Below are 18,920 nucleotides of genomic sequence, written 5' to 3'. Positions count from 1 at the left end.
CCTTAGAGTTATATTTGATCTTTCACATGCATAGGAGAAACACACAAGGAGATCACATTTCCCGAGGTAAGGGTGAAGAAGGAAGTAGGAAATGAGGTCAGCAACCCTGAGAGTATGAGTCTAACCCTGAAGAAAGATCAATAGGTCAGCACAGGAAGGACAGTCTAGGAAGCTTGAAGGTTCATCTCTATCTACCTTTCTTATGCAGTTATATCTGCCTATACTCTCTGCAAGCTGAGAGTGTCTTTTGCACTTCTGAAAATGGAATCGCATATAACCATCATGAGCACAAATAATCACAAATGCACAACAAAAGCAACATCTGGAGGCTCCCCAGCAAGACCTTTTACTTTGCTATGCTTTCAGAAGATGTTTCCTTCTCTTATAATTTATTCATTCATTCTATGTTTATGTCACATTGCCTAAGTTTCATAGATATTTCATACATTGACTTGGTTGATTAGATTTCTGGCTGGCCACACTGCCCCAGAAATGTACATTCAAGGACAGCATAAAAATATCACAGATAAATAAAATGCTGGCCGTAGTAGCATAATCAGCACACATAAACATGCATTGATAAAGTGGGTAGAATTCTGATGTTTGCACAACTCTTTTGCTACCTGTCTTTTCTTGCAAAAAAATAAATAAATGAGAGGAAGGGACAAGTTTATTTTTTGCGGAAAATAAAGCAAGAATTCTCAAGCACTTTCTATACGGATAGCAAAGTCTACCACCTGCCATACTGGGTGGAGCAGAGACATTTCTGCAGTAGTTATAAGATTTTGGAATCAGCTCCTCAAAGTGGAGCTTTACAAGCAAAATATAAGGTCTGTCTCTAGGGTTACTTTCCACTGAAGATCTTCTGACCTCTCTCCCCCCCCCCATGCATTTGAAAAAACTCTTTAATTCAAGAGGCTCTATGTATCTAACCATTGAATAGCTTTTTTAAAAAATGGCCCGTTTTAATTGATGTGACATTTGAGTGCTGCTATTTCATGTTTTTAATTTGCTTCCTTGCTTAAAAATATAGGAAGCTAATTTGTCCTGAGTCGTGTCATTCATCCATTTAGCTCATTATTTCACACTGACTAACACCGGCTTTGGGGCAGGGATGGGGAACCTGTGGATGCTGTTGGCCTTCATCTCCTAGCTTCTTTGACCACTGGGCCATGCTGGCTGGGGATTGTGGGAGTTGGAGTCCAACAACATGCAGAACGCTACAAGTTTGCAACCCTCCCTGGATAAGCCAGGGATTGGACCTGGGAGCTTTTGAACCCACTCTGCCACGAAGCTACAGCCTTCTCCAAATTGCTGTAGCTCATTCAAAAATTGTGCATTTTTACTGTCCATTTTAAAATCCTTTTGCAAGGCCCTTTGGGTGTTCTGGATGAGAAAAGTAGAATACAAGTAATAAATAGCAATAAAAATAATTATGTGCTTTTACAGGCGTTTGGGTGCTGAAATTCTCTGGTTGTGCTGCTGACAGTTTTTATTTCTGACTCCTTTTCTTCGCATCCTGCCTTCTTGTGTTCTAAGCAAGTTACACTACAAAAATAAACACACACACACACACACAGACAAAGTGTTTTTTAAAAGTGTATATTTTTAAAATAGGAACACAACCCTATAACACTGTAAATGTGTCAAGAACACAATTCTACACATTTTTACTCAGAAATATGTAAGTCCTGCCAATTCAGCAGGGCTTACTCCCAGGAAGCTGGGTTGCAGCCCAAGGCACTTTTACCCAGTAGAAAGCAGCCCAGTATAGAACCTAGTGCAGCTCACATCTGCATATACACAGATACGTAGGTTTGGTCTGCATAAAATGCTAGATAACAGCAGCAATACAAAATACTGACATCAGCAACAATTCAATAACCTAGCTATGCATTAACCAGCAAAGGTCTTACATCACAAGAGGGATTGTGGGTGGAAACAGTGACCTCAGGACATGCTCTTCTGAGTACAGTGAGTCAGTACCAGAAGATGCTTTAAAGACTCTGGGTTCCATTAATTTTCACTTATCTCAACTCGTTTTGCCTACCCCTCCCGAAGGTACAAAGCAATGGACATTGAAGGTCTGGGAGATTACTGAGCAATAAAGGGCAACCCTACCATTAGCAAATTGTGTGGACTCTCTCTTCTACAGCCAGAAATGGCCAGTTCCATCTAGTAATCTGGGATCTATTTGATGATCTTAAAGGAGAAGGAAGTGTATGTGCCCATACGGAAGTCTCGCTGTCATTTATACTTATTTGTAAATGAAATTGTTGGTTTTTCTTGTAATATTGTCCCCACACAAACACACATCAAATTGTTTGGTGGGACTCCTTGAGTACTAGGAAAGGCTAGTCTTAAATACTGTTACAGTGGTACCTTGGTTCTCAAACTTAATCCGTTCCGGAAGTCCGTTCCAAAACCAAAGCGTTCCAGAACCAAGGCGCGCTTTCCCATAGAAAGTAATGCAAAATGGATTAATCCGTTCCAGACTTTTAAAAACAACCTCTAAAAGAGCCATTTAACATGAATTTTACTATCTAACAAGACCATTGATCCATAAAATGAAAGCAATAAACAACGTACTGCAGTCACACAATCAATCAATCAATCAATCAGTAGCTGAACTGGGTTCCATACAGCCACAAAAAACAAACAAAAAAGAGCTGCAAAAACACAAACGCAAAAATAAATAGCAAAAACAGACAGACCCCAGAGTAACACTCAAAACAGAAATGCAGTACTCAAAACGGAGCACATTCAGCTTCTGAAAAGAGTTCACAGACTGGAACACTTACTTCCGGGTTTACAGTGTTTGGGTTCCAAGTTGTTTGGGTACCAAGGCGTTTGAGAACCAAGGTACCACTGTACTACCATCAAATGAAGTCAAGGCACTGATGGGGGACATACATATCTCATGGCTTCCTCGATCATATTGGTACAGCACTTATCACTCTACCACTCCATGCCTGTCTTTCCCCTTAGATACTATTTTTCTTGGCAGAAATCCAGCAGCTGCAGCTCTCCCTGGCATGGAGAAAGGGACATCGGATGCATTTCTGTCTGCTGTGCAGCCATACCAAAGCACAAACCCAACATCAGGAAACTACACAACACATCCCTCTTGTGGAAATACATGTTTGGGGGGGACACACACAGCTTTCTTTAAATTTAACCAGGCGGTTTTGGAAATTGATGCATATTCTTGGAGATATTGCTCTTTTCATTCAGATTGCTGCATGTGGAATGACTTTCACTCTTTGATTCTGGACTCACCGTCCTTTTCCCCCTCTTCCTCTCCAGATCAGACACGGAGAAGAAATTGAGCATACACACATTTCATTTCCCCAAGGGATCTGAGTAAACGTCAAATCTAGCAGAGCTAATCCGAGCCTCAAAAACCATGTAGAACCAAAAGAGGACGTGGGAAAGGGTTTCAGATGTCCAACTTCCTCTTTCAGTTCTATGTATTTTTCAAGAGAGAAAATGGCAACTACTTTCACTGACCAGTAAGTGGAGGTCTCAGACGCCTCAGGGGTACCTCTGCGACCACCAGCACCATGTTGGTGATCCCTAAATTAATGTTGTTTAGTCGTGTCCAACTCTTCGTGACCCCATGGACCAGAGCACACCAGGCACTCCTGTCTTCCACTGCCTCCCGCAGTTTGGTCAAACTCATGCTGGTAGCTTCGAGAATACTGTCCAACCATCTCATCCTCTGTCGTCCACTTCTCCTTGTTCCCTCCATCTTTCCCAACATCAGGGTCTTTTCCAGGGAGTCTTCTCTTCTCGTGAGGTGGCCAAAGTATTGGAGCCTCAGCTTCAGCATCTGTCCTTCCAGTGAGCACTCAGGGCTGATTTCCTTCAGAATGGATAGGTTAGATCTTCTTGCAGTCCATGGGACTCTCAAGAGTCTCCTCCAGCACCATAATTCAAAAGCATCAATTCTTCGGTGATCAGCCTTCTTTATGGTCCAGCTCTCACTTCCATACAATTTGCAGAGTAGCGGAACCCTGGTCTGCGGGCAAAGACAATCCAATCCTTCCATTGATGCCCAGGCTATATAAAATAGCTGATGGCCTAACCAGGACACATGCCTTTAGACGCTTTGAGGTAATGCGCTAAGAGGTGGTTGGGGCCGGCGACTGACAGTGTGATTCATTTCATTTCCACATGTATGAATTTGCCTTTCAGTAAGTTCTCAAAGAAATGTACAAGAAGGAAAACAGCAAGAAAAGACTCCTTTCCTGAAAGTTCCCCTTAAGAGTCGATTGGCTGTTGCCTTTCCAGACAGCTCATGAGACGGTGATATGATTCATAAAAGTGAATGAAATGCAAATGGAAACTCATCAATTCCCCTGCTTAGATAATGAACTTGTGAGCCAAATTTTCAATGACTGTGCATGAAATTGGCTACTACTACTGGAGACCAGATTAATGTTATTTTGGAGGGGGCAGATCTGGACCAGCAATAGACATTCCTTTTTTATTTTTTTAAAAATTATTTATTAAAGTTCTTATGCTATCTCGGTAAACATTCTCATATTACATCACAAGGCTTATTATACTATAATTTTCAACATGTACACAAAGTTTATATACAGAAAGAAAGAAAGAAAGAAAGAAAGAAAGAAAGAAGGACAAAAAACTATTCCAAAATCATATATGTACCAACACTTTGGACTTCTTGTCTATCCCATTGTATATTCCTTTTTTTACAAATGAATGTACTCTTATTATTGTATACTTCTTTACATTTTATCTAATACATTCCTATATCAATATATACCCTTGGTCTTAATTTCTCAACTCAGTCTCTCTCCAACGTCAAGCAAATGCTAGCATAGATAGCGAACCTTTACTGTATTTTTGAACATATATCTTATATCCATCCCACTTTTCCATAAATTTTTGTTTTGAATTGCCTCTCAGGCTATTTGTCAACTGTGCCATTTCAGCAAATTCTTGTAGTTTGTTATGCCAGTCCCTTATTGTTGGGACATTCCTGACAAGCACACACAAAGTTGCATTATCGTGAGTCAGGCCATTGATCTCTGTAACTCAGCATTGTCTAATTTGACCGGCACTTGCTCTTCAAGGTCTCCCTTTTCTATCCCAGCTTCAGTTGCTTTGGAGCGGGGAGCAGGGATTCTGGCTCTCCCCTCCACCCCTCCTGTGGGGTGGAGAGCCTCAATGCTGACTGGGAAGGGCTGAACAGGAAGCAGCAATGACTGAACTGGAGTCTGAACAGAAGGATGCAACCTTGTTGGCTAGAACCAGACTCTGCTTTCGCAGATGGGAGCAGAACCACCTGCCCCAATAAAGTGTGTGCTTGTAAGCTTGACGTTCCCACAATGTCAAGAGAGTCTCACACAAGAGCATGCCACACGTCATCTTTCGAAGCTAGGCAGGAGGGGTGGGTGAACTTGTTGGGACATCTTCATTGCTTCTGTCCAGTACTGAACTTATCGCTCTGCTCCTAAACTCCTGAACTGTGACTCCTACGCCCTGTGCCCTCTCTGCTGAGCCTGTATCGTGACTTGCCTGAATAAAGATCTCTTTCTTACAAGCAACACCTTCTGCCTCTGTGGTTGTTTTTTCCACCAGTATAATTTTTATTTCAGGCAATAATTTCCAAGATAATGGAGTCAAGACAGAGAAGGGATTCAAAGCAGCTACAGTGGTACCTTGGGTTAAGTACTTAATTCGTTCCGGAGGTCCGTTCTTAACCTGAAACTGTTCTTAACCTGAAGCACCACTTTAGCTAATGGGGCCTCCCGCTGCCGCTGCGCCTCCACTGCATGATTTCTGTTCTCATCCTGAAGCAAAGTTCTTAACCTGAAGCACTATTTCTGGGTTAGCGAAGTCTGTAACCTGAAGCATATGTAACCCGAGGTACCACTGTACATACATATCCCTGCCCTTGTAAAGACCAAATCCTAGAAGCTGTGAGGGGAAAATAAATCAGCCCACCATCCGTTCTGCATAGTAAGAACCAGGTGAGGATGGGTGGTTCTCTTGCTGTCAGGGTTTAGGAGATGGGTTAACAGCCACGGTGTCCCAGGTCTCAGAGCTGAGATAGGATGTTGTTGGCCAAACTGCAGGTGAGGCCTGTGCCATCCTCTTCTATGTTGAGGGCCTTCACCACACCATTTTGGACTACCAAAGAGAACCGTTTGGATCGTTGGGTCCCAAAAAGTCCCCGGAGTGGCTCTTTGTCCAGCAACAGGTTTGTAGCCTTCCCATATGCTCCTGTGGGATCAGCCAACATTCGGACCTTTCCCTTCTTGGAATAACAGGTTTGGAATTGCCCAAGAAAGATGTAAAATTATTTTTGTATGCCACAACTGCTGCTCATATTTTGTTAGCTAAAAAGTCGAAAACCCAAGAATTACCAACGATAGAAGAATGGCAGGTGAAGATGATGGATTTTTCGGAGCTAGCTGACCTAACCAGAAGAGTCCGCGACCAGAAGGAGGAGGAGTATCAGGAAGAGTGGAATAAATTTAATCATTATCTAGTTAAATTTGTTAAGTTAAATTAATTGAAAATAGCTTGCAGATACTTAACTGGCTTAGGATTTTATTTATGTTAAGTGATGAATTAATATGTTTAATTCCATAATGTGAAGATTTAAGGATGTTAATGTTTAAGTTAAATTTCATAAGAATTGGGATTTGGAAAACTGTTAAAAGGACATGCAATGAAATTCAACCAAGGGGAAGCGAGGAAGTCACTTAACAAAGTTAATAAGTGTAATTTTCAATAAGGCTATGATTTATGTTTGTTTGTCCTGTGTGTGTGTTTGTTTGTTTGTTTATAATATTGTGAAAACCAATAAAAAAATTTGGGGGAAAAACACAAAAAAACATCCGGACCTTTCCCTTGGCTTTGTGAGCCTTTCCCCACTCACTCATGATGAAGACATCATTGACAGACAAGCAGGCCTCTACTCCTTTGCCCTTCAGCTGCCCTGCCTTCTCCACATAGCCTGGGAGCTGGGTTTTTGAACAACCTGAACGCATCAGGCACCCCAAACAAGATCCCCTTCTTGCCTGTGAAGAGGCTCACCACATTCACCTTGTTGCCAGGCTCACCCTCGTGAGCCAGGCTGGTGCTCCGGTTGCAAAGGCCCGCTGAATGATCCCTGCTGCTGCCCAACCCTTTCCAAGAGGGGAGCTTGGACTTGCTCCCCAGCGGTGACTCAGCCAGCCCAGCATCTCCGCCCCTTTCCACCTCATTGCCATGGAAATCGCGGGAGTGACAGCTGCCATGGCAACCCCGGTCCTTTGAAGTCCTCCTCCTGCAAGTCGTGCCTCTGCCTCTGGGTTTTGAGTGGAACCAGGACACCTGCCTTATATAAGTCAGACCATTGCTCCATCAACCTCAGTGCCATTTACACTGACTGGCAGTAGCTCTCCAGGATTTCAGAGAGGGGACATTCCTAGAGATCCTGGGGGCTGAATCTAAGACCTTCTGCATGCGAAGCAGCTTCTCTGTCCCTGAGCCACCACAACCCTTGCACCATGCAGCAAAATGGCACCAGCTCTGCCAAACTGGCACTCTCACAGAGAGTTTTCCCAAGAATACATGCATATTCCCGTATTTTTTGCTCCATAATACGCACTTTTTCCCTCCTAAAAAGTAAGGGGAAATGTCTGTGCATCTTACGGAGCGAATGCATGGTCCCTGGAACCAAATTGCCCAGGGGCAAAAAGCAGATCGTGCTTTTATTTTTAGAAAGAGGGAAGGGATTGTTGAAACAAAACCACTGAGCAGCTGATCGGCAAGTGATCAGGAGGGAGATAAGGGACTCTAGAGATAAAGGAGGCTGCCTGGGAGGGGGGAGGTGAAAGCACATGGATCCTCAGGATTTTTGCATTGGGTCACCCCAAATTCACCATCAGATCACATAGCATGTCCATGGCTATAGCTTGCACCAAAAAAATCACACACCCACTGTTTCGTGGGGCTGCAATGGCACAAAAACATGGTTACAAAGCACGGATCCACATGGATTCTCAGGATTTTTGCATTGGGCTACCCCAAACTCACCGTCAAATCACATATTATGTCTGTGGCCACAGCATGAACCGCAAAAATCATACATCCACTATTTTGTTCAGAATATATATTTTTTCCTTGTTTTCCTCCTCTAAAAACTAGATGCGTCTTATGGTCAGGTGCGTCTTATGGAGCGAAAAATACGGGACATGTACATTGCTTGAATGTCAAGTACCAATGACTTGAGTGTGTGTGTGTGTGAGAGAGAGAATGTTTCATTACCAATCTCCACAGATCACTGTCCATATATCCACAGCAGACACAACAACAGTCAGTTCTCATGTTCAGCTGCAGGTTGTCAACCATTAAGTCATCAAGTGATGAAAAAAACCCAAGCGGAAAAGATGGAGGAGTGTGAACAGGTTAATGGACCAAATCAGTAGTCATGGTGTTGGGGGTGGAGTTATGGGGCTTCCCTCCCAAGACCAGCTCATCTGGATGGGCCCGGGGTGAAAAAAGGGACTGGCAAGGCTGTGAGTCCCTGGTGGGAGTCCGGGACTGGCTCCACTGATGCATTGGCACAGCCTTGACCTCACCACCTCCCTGCCCTCATCCCCGTCCAGGTAACCAGCAGCAACACCAGTGCCAGGTGAGTGGCTCTGCCCAACCACAGGGACTGCTAAACCCCCACAAATGTTAAATTGAAATTCCGCTCATACCTACATGCTATCAACTCATTGGCTGTAGTATCAAGCGGTGGCTTGCACGTGTGAACCAGCCATATAATAAGCAAGCTCAGTTCTCTCAATGTAAAGGTAAAGGGACCCCTGACCATTAGGTCCAGTCATGGACGACTCTAGGGTTGCGGCGCTCATCTCGCTCTATAGGCCAAAGGGAGCCAGCGTTTGTCCGCAGACAGTTTTTCCGGGTCATGTGGCCAGCATGACTAAGCCACTTCTGGTGAACCAGAGCAGCGCACGGAAATGCCGTTTACCTTCCCGCCAGAGCGGTACCTATTTATCTACTTGCACTTTGACGTGCTTTCGAACTGCTAGGTTGGCAGGAGCAGGGACCGAGCAATGGGAGCTCACCCCGTCGCAGGGATTTGAACCGCCGACCTTCTGATCGGCAAGCCCTAGGCTCTGTGGTTTAGACCAGTGTTTCCCAACCGGTGTTCCGCGGCACACTAGTGTGCCGCGAGATGTTGCCTGGTGTGCCGCGAGCGAGTCCAAAAAAGGTTGGGAAACGCTGGTTTCTCTTTCAAAAAGGAAACGTGGGTTAAAGCGGCGCCGCCGCCTCCCACTCACTTTCCTGCTCTGGCTTCCCTAACAGTTTTCCGAGTTGCGTCACTGGATCCAGCCCCCTTTTCCACATGTGACACGGGGCTGGAGGGAGGGAAAGAGGGCTTTACGTCGCGCACAAAGGCAGCCTCCTAGAAGGGCTCTGGGCCGGCGCCGTTTCACCGAAGGCGCCGGAGGACCCCCACCCTCAGCTCCTTCAGAAAGGAAGCCCCGCCCCTCGGCTCCCTACGCCGCCAGGCAGCTCAGCTGACTGACGAGGACGTTCTGCGGCGGCGGCCGCCGCACAACCACCGCAGTTGCTGGCAGCGTCCGCAGCGCAATAAGTAACAGCGCCTGGTGCTGCCAACTCTTTCTCTCTCTCTCCCGCCCCGCCCCCAAGCTCTCGCGCGCCCCGCGTCAACATCGCCGCGCGCAGCTTCCCGAGCTTGAGGCCAACCGCTGCACGCACGCGCCGGCTCGTAATCGGCTCCGGTTGTTGCCTTTCTCCGCCGAGGTCGGTGGACCCCGAGCCTAGGCTTCCTTCCCGCACCCCGCTTTCCGAAGACCGCACACCAGTTGGGCCAGTACATATTCCCCTCCCGTGACTGGAGCGGAATAGCCCTTTCTCTTCTTCCCCAACCCTTGTCGTTGGAGGAGTCCCTCAGTCCCTCGCTTTGCTGCCTCCTCCCCCCCCCACCCCCAAAGCTTGGAGGTTCCCCGGCAAGGGGGAGGGGGAAAAAATTGAAAGTTACACTTTCGTGCGTCCCTCCCGGCGTGACGCTGCGTGCTGACGTCACGGGGCTGTAATGGTGGTGTGCCTCGAGATTTTTTTCATCAAACAAGTGTGCCTTTGCCCAAAAAAGGTTGGGAAACACTGGTTTAGACCACAGCGTCACTTGCGTCCCAATGTAGATGCAGCCAAAGCAGCAACATCTGCTGGCATGCCTGCAGAGCCCCGACCTCCTGACTGTATTGCTGGCTTCACCGCACCAGGCCAGGTGCTTCTGCAATGCACACACACACACAAAGAGGAGAGGTTAGCATGCTTTAGCAGATAAAATCCACCTGGAGCAACTCAACCCCAAACAGCCTGTTGATGACTGAGCATGCTCAGCGCCCATGGAAGGCTGGCTAAATGCAGAAGTGGGAAATAACAAGAGCATGTGGTAGAGGGAGAATGAAATGGAGTATCCTGAAAGAAGGTGGTTTCGTCTGGCTGCAACACTGCACAGGAGCCCATATGAGGGGTGGACTTTGGTAATGTGGCGCCCTGAGCAAGGACAAAAATTGACAGCCCCACCAAAAAGAGAAAAATTATTTTCACAAGAATTCCTTTTGGTACAGCTGCTTTTAAAATGGATCTTTTCAGTAGGTACTCATGTTGTTGTTGTTTTGCTCCCCCTTTGCTCATCGCCCTGCGAGGAATCTCCCACAACACCCTAACTCCGGCGGCACTGCCCCAAACTGCAACATTTAGCTGTGGGTCCCACTTCCCAGAGAACAATTGCGGAACTCCCCTGTCTCCAGATCTCAAGTGAGAGGCCTTTCCTTCTAGGAAACAGTTCAGATTTCTGCCTGCGCTGATGCTGCCTGTTCAAAAGGACCTGGACCCAGAATGTGGCAACTGCTTCATTCTGAATGAACACAGAAATTCTTCTTTGGGGATGGATGAATGGATTGATTGATTGATTGTCACTCACTTAAATATTTATAAACCACACATTCATAGAAAACAAAACAAAGGAGTTTAAAACATAAAAAACACAACACTGCAATAATAGCCATAAAAATACTAATAGCATATCAAATAAAACTGACGGGTAAAAAAATGATCACAGAATGGTGATCATTTTCCGAGATGTCCCTCCCTCTCATTATACACATATATTCTCTGTGTTTCTGTTTGTGTGTGTGTGTGTGTATATTCTCACAGTTCAACTGTGAAACAATTTTCCTTATTTTTACAGTAACCTAGTGACAGCACTGTCCGAAGCATGCTTTTATTCTGAAGTATGTCCCAATGGCAGCTTAACAAGAACCACAAGAAAAAACAACAGCCGCAACAACCATGTGCACATCCCAGCATTTAGAATCATATGACTGTAGAGTTGGAAGGGACCTCAGTGGTCATCTATTCCAACCCTCTGCAATGCAGGAATCTCAACTACAGCTGCCTGAATTCAGGATCTCAGCAATGCCTACCAGCTGTTTCCTTTTCTCAGCAAGTTTCTATCCCTTAACTGTGCAGTAGGGAGAACCAACCTAGTTCAGGCAGTACCATGGAGAAGTGTGTGTGTGAAATAGATAGATTTAAGAAACAGGTGTCTGATTGCTGCAAACAACTTTTTTAAATAGTGTTGGCCTTAGCAGGGGTGGCACCATTGAGCTTTGCTTCAGGCTGAAACATTTGGGACCGGCCCTGCCATTAGGCAGGCTGAGGGGGCCTCTTCAGGCAGCAGATGTAGAGGAGCAGGGCCAGAGGGCCAAAGATCCCTCATACCTGCCTTACATGGTGCTAGAACATTTCCCCACCTACTGTATAGAATCTTATAGCAGACTTTGCTGACATGATGCTCTGCCAATGCTTTGGACTACAATTCCCATCAGCCCCAGTCAATGTTGGTTGGTATTGGTGGCGGTCCAAAGGACCAACAGGGCATCAGGTTTGTGAAGGTTGAGCTATAGGCTTAGATTGAAGTCTTTCCTAGCCCTGCTACTGATCTCTAGGTCTCCATGTGCAGTGCAATGAGCTTATAAAATGCCAAGCTTGATAAAACTCCATTTCACAATGCAGGTGGAACATAACGATTAGAATGCCACTCCCCACATTTTTAAAAATAACACCCCCCCGCAAGTAGAAAGCTAGCACATCAGGGAGAAAAGCTTGTACTCGGCCCTTTTTTCTGCAGCGCAAATTCTCTATTTCTAGAGAGCTTTTAAGATAGGGAGGCATGAAAAATTGGCATTCCTTAACTGCAGTCCATTCTAGAACCCCCACGTATTGCCACCTCTTGGTGCTCAGGAGATCATCTTAGTGTTCTCCGATAGGAAACTCTCTGGATTTTTCTGGACTACAATTCCCATCAGCCCCTGCCAGTATGGCCAATAGTTAAGGGTGGTGGGAATTGTAGTAAAAAATAAATAAATCTGGAAGGCATCTGGGGAAAGATGATCGATTCCAATGAGAAATACTGGGAACTGAACTTGAGAGTTTAAAACAATCTAGTTTTTTAAAAAACAGTCTGGTTTGTCTTTATTCCTGTTTTTCACATAACAAAGAACCTGTGTGTTTTGCCAAAGGATGGAGCAGACTGTAACTCATAGTCTCTTGCTTCTCAAGTAGAAGATTCCAGGTTCCATTCCAGGCCTCTCCTGGTAGGGAAGGAACATCCCTCTCCTAAAACACTCGGCGCGGGTGGCACTGTGGTCTAAACCACTGAGCCTAGGGCTTGCCAATCAGAAGGTCAGCGGTTCGAATCCCCACAACGGGGTGAGCTCCCATTGCTTGGTCCCTGCTCCTGCCAACCTAACAGTTTGAAAGCCCTTCAAAGTGCAAGTAGATCAATAGGTACCACTCCAGCGGGAAGGTAAACGGCGTTTCCGTGAGCTGCTCTGGTTCGCCAGAAGCGGCTTAGTCATGCTGGCCACATGACCCAGAAGCTGTACGCCGGCTCCCTCGGCCAGTAAAGCGAGATGAGCGCCACAACCCCAGAGTCATTGTGACTGGGCTTAACTTTCAGGGGTCTTTTACCTTTTTTAAAACCCTAGAAAGCCCACTGCCAATACTGAGATGAATCAGTAGCCTGACTTGGAGCAAGACAGCATCCTGGGTAAGAGCTGGGTTTTATATTTTCAAGAAACAGGGGAATAAAAATCTGCCTAGCACAGAGCCTCCTTTGCATACCTACAGCAACCTCCCATATCTCTGACACAGACTCCATGGCTTCACCATCAGCCAATCATCCGCAGCCTTGCTTTGTTTACCATCTCTAGCCTGGTAGAACTCAAGTTCTGGAGAACTTGAATGGCAGCATGCTATTTTGCCTGGCCTAATAAAGCTACCACCCAAATGTGGATTCTGTATTTTTTCCTCACTGGGTGATCTTAGGCCAGTCATTGCCTCTCAGCCTCACCTACCACACAGGGTTGTTGTGGGGATTAATTGAGGATGGAGAGCGCCAGGTACGCCACCTTGAGTACCTTGGAGAACAGGGTGGGATAGAACTGCAATAAACAAACAAATAAAGAACATGGCTGCTTTTGCTTTTTGCAAGAATGAGGTGGTAGGATTCTAGGGTGTACCAGTCCAGACAGGGAGTTGTATTAAGGAAGGCTCCCCACATGCAAAAGGAAAACTTCCTGCATTTAATAAAGTCAAAACACAACCCTTTCCATAATGTCCTGGTTTTCTCTATTTCATAAATTACAATTTTAAAGATATGCCCCCCTCCACCTACATTCTGATATACTAAAGTCTAGGATTGTATCGTTCACCTGACCTTGTAAAATTGGTAATTCGGCGCTAAAATATCCATCGACCCTATTTTTTATTTTTTTAATCCTTAATTCAGCTTGAGCTAAGAGCACGTATATCTTGCAACGCCTACTGAATTCTCCGGGGTTCGCCCTTCTTCCCTTCTCCACCGAGGGAGGGATGGCCGATGGAGATGACTGAAAAAGTAGCGTAAAGGGTTTGACGTGGCTACCTCGATAAAGTAGGGCACGAAATGTGTGCGTCAGTGGGGATGGGGAGGGAGAAGGGAGGGTGGGTGAAATCATCCAAATGTGAGGCTAATAATAAAAAAAACACCTCGATTTTTAAATACACTGTTTGAGAAGAAATTGTCTGTTGGGCTCCCCAACTGAGGCTGCAGTCTTAGTGAGTAAGTCACATTGCAGATACTCCGGAGTAGATACGAGCAGGATTGCTCTGGAAATATACTCGTCTCAGGCGGAGGTTATTAGAGAAGCATTTCCCCTGAAGGTGCCACATTAAGGGACAATATATTCTCTGAAATAATTGATCGCTTTAGCAGGCCAGATCAGCTGTTCCCCCTGGATCCCTAGGGACGGTTCCTGTTGTTTTGAAGTTGGTTCGCTCACTTTATTCAGTAAAAAGGAAGCGATTCCCTCGTATCTGGTCCATTTCAAGCTAGATACGGCAAGAGGAAATACTCTCCCCGCCCCCGTGGACTCCGATTCAGAAGAAAGAGCAGGCTTTGAGTCAGATCTCACGCGAGCTTAGCCTCAGAATCTGTTCTGGCGAGCATCGTCGTTGGAATCTGTGGAGCGGATTGATTCAGACATGCATATTATTCGCGGCATCATTATGGGATGACTTGGTGACATGGGTGAGCAATCAGAGATCTAAGTCCAGGGGGATAGGAATTTCCATATCGTAGTACAGGACTTCAAATTCAGTAACCCCCACCCAACCCCCGCCCGCCACCCGCAACTGACACAGTTCACACGTTCAGGTGCAAAGGAGGTGCGCGCATGTCACTATTTCTCTATACTTCAGTAACTCCTCAGCTATTCATAAAATGGAAACTCGGTTGTCTCTACTGACGAAGCATTACATTTAAGGCGATGGGAAACATGAACGTTTTGTGGCCGGCCATTCACACGTTCAAGGGGTTAAACATACAGTACCTGAACGGGTCAAATCTAAGTGCATATAGAAATCAAATGATTATAGACACGCGTAAGCAAGGCCCTTTAAGGCTGTCAGTCTAATTTATACGGTTGAGAGTCCAGCGAGGCAACGTCAATGGAACATGATTCATAAAATCTGTAGAATAATGTCTGTACTAAAACCTATGTATCAGTCAAAGGGTGTGCACGTTCCTAAAACACACAGAACATTTCCCCAGACTCAGTGTATAATATATACAGAGAGGCTGAAAAGGCATTTTGCAAAGATTCTGGAGAGCCAAAGAAAAGCACATTTCTTTCGCTGGAAGAACATTGAAATTAGAAACCTGCATAACGTGGATTTCTAATATCCATACTGATACTTCTAACAACCTTGTATTTAATTATTATTATTATTATTAAAACCATCAGCGCTACAACTGCCTTTTAAAAACAACAGCAACAACAACAACGCATCCAACTTCAGGAAGAATCTTTTGCCAATGGAAAATCTGCCAAACTGCACTGTGAACGTTGAGAACCAATCGCTTTATTGTTTTAAAAGAACCTGCGGCTATTGTTACAGTGGAGAGTGGACCAAAGATAATGGAAAGGTAAAGAAGAATACATTCCTGTAATCTGGGTTGTTAGACGAGTCCAGTACCTAACTTGCTTTCGATTCTGAATTCTCAGGAATTTATGAACGTCGGTCAGAGATTGTCAGTACACAAATATTTCTTCGTGGGCTCACTGATAATTACTGTACTTATTTTTAAATCTTACTGCAATGTCCCTTCTACTAGCTATTACGGTCCCTTGGGGTTCACGGACCGTTTCTTGGCCTTTTCAGAAGAGGTGAGTTTTTCTGCCAAATTATAGGACACACGGCATCGAAAAGGGACTACGCCTGCAAATAATAAGCCCTGACAAACGAGGCAGGAACAAGCAATTTTTTAAAAAAATGGGAAAAAGAAGGAAATCAAATAGCCTTATCCAGGAACAGCGAAGCTGTGCATGTGGGTCTACAATGTTTCTATTGCGCGATTTCCAAGCCACAATGCTCTCCGTGTCTACTCAAGTCCCGTTAAATTCAGTGTCACTTACTTACGAGTAAGAGAGTATAGGATTGCAACCTAAAATGTGCTTGGCCTGAGCCGAGGGCTCCTGTTGCATCTTGGGGGGCCGATCCGCCTCCAACAGCCGAGCTTCCACCGAAACCGGCTTCCAATATCTAACTTTCCCCGGTTGCTTCGGGTGTTGTTTTCAAATGCCCCGAAACATCTCCGGCGCAACAGTTTTGTGGATCGCTGCTTTGGCGTTTTTTGGTAGGTTTTAAAATCCACCTTTTTCTTCTCCTATATAGAGTCCTTAAAGTGTTTACCCCGGGATTGTTTCGCTTGCGTCCAAGATCGCAGCCTGGAGGCGTGGGAAGTTTGGTCCGGGCATATTCACCCCAACTATCCCGGGGTGAGCTTTCTCTTACCCCGGAGTAGCCTCGCCGCCGGCCCTCATCCTGCCAAGAAGAATCTGACTAGACTTCAGGCGCGGGTGCGTGGTTAACGTGCTCTTCTGCGATACACTACCTGAAATCGGTTCCAAAGGGCGGGTCGCTTCGGATTAAGCGCCCCAAAGGCAGCTCCAGCGCCCTAGGGAAAGCGTCTGTGGGATCCCAACTCCGCAGCCTCTAGGGCTACAAAGACATCCATCTCCCCCCCTAACTCATTTCCCTCGCCTTCCCTTCTTAAACCCTCAAAGCGGATTCCAATCCTACTCCGGCATGACCGTTCAACTCCCTCCGCTTCCCAATGGGGTGAAACTAAGCGAAGAAAAGGAGCGCTGAGAAAAGTGCGTGATGCGGTCGGTAGTGGATCAACAATCCTGGCTGCTGGTGGGAATAATTCTCAGGAAATCCACACGACGCTTTGCAGACCTTTCCCTCTGGATCCAGCACGCAGCTTGGGAGCCGAGTTGCTCCGATGTGCTGAAACCGGTTTTCACAGCCCTCCGCGCTAGGAGACTTTGGAGAAGGAAGAACCGGGATTCCGAGGAAAGAGCGGGCACCCCTCTCTCTCCATCACAAGGAAGAGGCTAAAATTGGGCTTCTCCTGACTTCCACCTCTTGAGGTTTAACCGTCTCCGCCGTCCTGAGAAACGTCCTCGCCACGGACCCCCCCTCTCCTTCTTAGGTATTCCCCATAGCTGCTTTTTATCCCGATCCTGACCTCTAAGGCAACCCTCTGTCTTAATCTGGAGGGATCTTCTGAAGCCGGCGATCTCACGAACCCATACTTAGAAGAAAGCCCTCATAAACTGAGAGGGACTTACTCAAGAGTAAATCGGCAGGGGCAAGGACTACGAGATAAATGCCCTACGATCGTGGCCTGTGGAGACGGTTCTTACGCGCCACTCCTTGCCACCCTCCCTTGCGCCCTTACATAAACACGGATACACACACTCACACGACCATTTTTGAGGGGAGATAGATTAAAGAACCAAAACAAAACCATCCTTATGAGAAACCAAAGTCTAGTAATCTAAACTCTCTTGGCTCAGATCTTTACGCAGCGTTCAAAAGCAAGGCATGAAGGTCTTTCCTCTTTGCCTGTGGTTGATTTCTCCACCCCCACCAATATTTTCTACTCAACTGGCTCTGAACATGGAGGCTCCATTGAGATCCCGGAAAATTGTCTCACCCGTTTCGGTCAGGTCCTTTTTGTTTGGGTGTGTTTGCGCGCGCGCAAGGGACAATGTTGCCTGGGCTACAACCTCCCCGCGCTCACAACACGCGTTCTGAGCTCCCTGCCGGACCCACAAGTGCCCACCTCCCTCCCCGCGCCACCCTAACCCGCTTTACCTCCTAAATCAGGCTGCTGCTGCTGCTCCTCACGCGTACATTTTGCGGGTCCTCCTCCTGGTAAGGAGACAGATTGAGCATCGGGAAACCATCAGGCATTTACATCCAGGCGGGCAGGAATCCGCTCGCTCGCTCGCTCGCTCGCTCGCTCTCTCCCGGGCGGCTTCTCTCTAGCGCAATTAAAAAGGCAGCCTCTTCGCTCAGACGCCAAACGACGCTCTGGACCCCGGACGGGACTGAAGCGCTTGTCAATTATTAGCCTCCGCCGCTGGAAGAGAGATTCCAACCCCCAAGTCCGCCCAGTCCGCCTGCTTTTGCCAGAAGCAAAGGCTGAATCTCTGCGCTCTGCTGAACGCTTATCTCTCTCTCTCTCCCTTTCTCTCTCTCTCTGCCTCTGAACTCTCAGGCGGACCGAGAGGAGAACACCCAGTGGGCACGGTGACGTCACCAGCTCCCGCACACTCTTCCTCGCAGGAGGAAGGGAAACCTCGCAGAGAAGGCGGCAGCCCAAGGGTGGGGTAGGATAGGGATTGGGTGTGTGAAAATTCAGCGGTGCGATCCACAAAGCGATCGAGCCGGAGTCATCTAGCTCTCTCTCGGCCGATTCCAAGAGTCGGCTCCGCGTCAACCCTGAGCAGAAAATCCGCTTTGACTCCGGATTCTCCGGTTTCTGCAAGAGAGCTCATCCCGTCTAGCTTCCTCCACTGAAGATGTGGAGCTTAAAAATTAAAATAAAATAGGACATAAGTCCTCAGCAGTGATTTTCACTGAAAATCAATGGGACTTGGCGTTCAACCCAATACGTTTGGAAGGGGTGTCTGTTTATGTTACTGGCCTATGTGAGGCGGGCATGGTATAATTAATTCCCTGCCTCCCACTCAATATATCAATGTATTGCATTTTAATTGGGGGGAGGGGGAATAACTGTACAGATGAAGGAAATATCTGGGAGTTAAAGGAGAGTGGTCCATTTGAAAATTATACACGTGACAGCGCTCCAGCTGTTGTTCTTCGGAGTCAGGCTAGGACGACTGTGGAGGTGAACTTCAGCCCCTTCCCCCGCTCCCCATTGTTAAATGATCACTGAACCATTATTCAGTGTAGCACAAAATTATTATTTCGAAGGTTTGCAAGTTTGTGTTTAT

At 46.4% G+C, this 18,920-nt stretch overlaps 1 long non-coding RNA gene and 1 pseudogene across 2 annotated transcripts; both read right to left on the bottom strand.

Moving 5' to 3' along the window:
- LOC309380280 lies at positions 1-17,834 on the bottom strand. The gene is made up of 3 exons (XR_014172800.1): positions 17,776-17,834; positions 1,448-1,548; positions 1-126 (listed from the first exon to the last, which is right to left on the bottom strand). It is a non-coding gene; the product is annotated as an uncharacterized lncRNA (long non-coding RNA).
- On the bottom strand, positions 6,013-7,313 carry LOC309380380 (peroxiredoxin-5, mitochondrial-like; annotated as a pseudogene). Its single transcript, XR_014173338.1, has 2 exons — positions 6,882-7,313; positions 6,013-6,280 (listed from the first exon to the last, which is right to left on the bottom strand). The product of XR_014173338.1 is annotated as a peroxiredoxin-5, mitochondrial-like (transcript).
- Positions 17,835-18,920: the final 1,086 nt, after the last annotated feature.

Source organism: Podarcis melisellensis (genome assembly GCF_964234715.1).
Source record: "Podarcis melisellensis genome assembly, chromosome: 11".
NCBI lineage: Eukaryota > Metazoa > Chordata > Lepidosauria > Squamata > Lacertidae > Podarcis > Podarcis melisellensis.
Note: the sequence above shows the minus strand (reverse complement) of the source record. Positions and strands in the feature narration are given on the sequence as shown.